This window comes from Lycium barbarum, chromosome 7, assembly GCF_019175385.1.
Source record: "Lycium barbarum isolate Lr01 chromosome 7, ASM1917538v2, whole genome shotgun sequence".
Classification (NCBI taxonomy): Eukaryota; Viridiplantae; Streptophyta; class Magnoliopsida; order Solanales; family Solanaceae; genus Lycium; species Lycium barbarum.
The window spans coordinates 22,552,806-22,555,163 of NC_083343.1; the positions used below are offsets into that span (position 1 = coordinate 22,552,806).

Below are 2,358 nucleotides of genomic sequence, written 5' to 3' on the forward strand. Positions count from 1 at the left end.
CCCAAGAAATGTTTTCCAAGCTGGCCGAAACCAGCCCCTAACCGAGCAGCCCTCTTTTCATTTTCAAGTCATGTTTTGCATCCACAATTCACATTCTAACAATGCTATTCTCATCAACATACAAATTACATAGAATATACTATAACCTCCAAATCAGGCCGCATCAATTACAACATCAATTTGAGTCATTAAGCATTCATTTCCAACATCGAATTCATAACGACGACGACTAAAACATTAAGCGACATTAATTTATTCATTGTCATATAAGGTGACCCATTTTCGGCTAGCACACCAACATACACATATGGATAATTCTCAATCATTCCTTCACCTTACAATGATCATAATATACTAACTAGGCATTAATTCATAGTTTCAACACAACACAACACACACACACTTACACGGCTCAAGCACCACACACACAACTCACTTCCAACATTCCATATTTCATGATTTTCCTCCATTTTTAACATACTACAAGATGCATACAACCTTCATAACACATAAAACATAATCAAATCTTACCTTTTCTCTTCAATTTCACAATAGGCTAGGGTTTCCAAAGATGAAAAATAATGGGTTGATCGCTCCAACGACACCTCCACGCTACTTAGGGACCTCAAAATAGTGGGTTTACGTCAAGGAAATAATTTTTGAAGGGCTTGAGAGGGGAGGTGATTTTTGGGAGGGCTGGCCGAGAGCCTCCCTCTCTTCACTTCTTGTTCCTCTTTTCTTTTGTCCAAGTGTGGTGAAATGAGAAATGAAACTAGTGGTCATCTTTTGCCACTTAAATGAAGTGCACAATTGTCCCTTGGCCCACACCATGTGTGGTTCCAATTAAAATTGAACACATCTTGTGTGGGCCATTCACCCCACTTACAAGGCCAACCATAGAAATAGATGATTTTTCAACTTCCAGTTTTATCACTTTTGGTCCCAAATTTTTCCTAAGTGTTCAATGCCATCAATTTCATACACAACTTATATCTCAGAATAAAATCAAATGGTCAAAAGTCCCGACTTCAAATCCCGAAAAAATCTTGGCCTTAAATTATCATAGTTCATCCGGGTTGTCCCAATGTATAAAAATACGGGACGTAACAGATTCAACCTAGGGTTTGGGTGTTCTTCATTACAAAAGTGAATTGTTAAAGTTTGTTTAACATATTAAGGTATGTCTCTTTTAAAAATTATTTTTGACTATAAAGATGATTTGTATGTCTCTTTTAAAATGTTTTTTTTTTTACTATAAAGGTGAGTTGTATGTCTCTCTTTTAAACCGGAAAAGGACCAAAATTACCCCTGAACTTTAGAAAATTATTCATTCATTCCCTTCGTTATACTATAGGGCCAATTATACCCTTACCGTTATACTATGGGATCAATTATACCCTTATGTCTAACGGATGCCACGTGGCATCATCACAGGCCTTCAAAATTATTTTCCCCTCAAATTATTATTTATCCACTATAATAACCCAATCCGACCCAAATTCATTTTTTTCAGCCAAAAATATACGGACCCGTTGGGTTTTGAATAGAAACCCATTGAGAAAAATCAAAGTCCAAAAAGCTAACCAAATCATACCCCAAAACCATTCAAAATGGCAGAAACAAAACAACAACAAAAACCTCAAATTCCACAAAATCAATTGATAATCTCTTCTATGTTCTTCATAAAAATCATGAGCAAAAGAAGAACATGGGTGTTCCTATTTGTCACAGTTTACACAATTTTACTATCAATTTTTTGGAATTTTCTCAAAACAGTTCTTTCTTGGTATGAATCAACTATGTCAGCTAATTCCTTAAACCCCACAAACTCATTTTTTTCTAGTTGGCCTGCTTTATATGCATCTGTGTTATTAGGTTTAGCTTTTGGTGTTCTATCAATGGTTGCAGATTTAGCTGTTGCAGTACCAGCTACTTTGGTGACTTGGATTACTATTTTGGTCTTGTTAACATTTGCTGGTAAAAATAGAAGGGATTTGGTGTCAGAAGGAAAGAAATTGACAGGTGATATTATTGGGTTTGTGGTTAAGGTTTTTTTATTAAAGAATGGAATGTTGTTGCTGCTCTTTGTGCTGTTCTTGGTTATTTTTCTCTTGTTATTAGAAGGAATAAACAACAAGAAGATGTTGATTATTGATTGAATTATTAGAAATCTGCATTTTGGGAAATTAGAAAATTGTAATTTTATTTTGTTGAAATCATCCCAGGCCGTATAATAACCCAGCCCGACCCGGATTCATCTTTTGCACAGTTGGGTCCGTATATTTTTGGCTGAAAAAAAATGAATCCGGGTCGGGTTGGGTTATTATAGTGGGTAAATAATAATTTGAGGGGAAAATA

The 2,358-nt window shown here is 35.4% G+C and overlaps 1 pseudogene; it reads left to right on the forward strand.

Annotated features, from left to right (window-relative positions):
• The first annotated feature begins 1,603 nt into the window (after window positions 1–1,603).
• LOC132601392 (uncharacterized) lies at window positions 1,604–2,155 on the forward strand (annotated as a pseudogene).
• The last annotated feature ends 203 nt before the right edge of the window (window positions 2,156–2,358 follow it).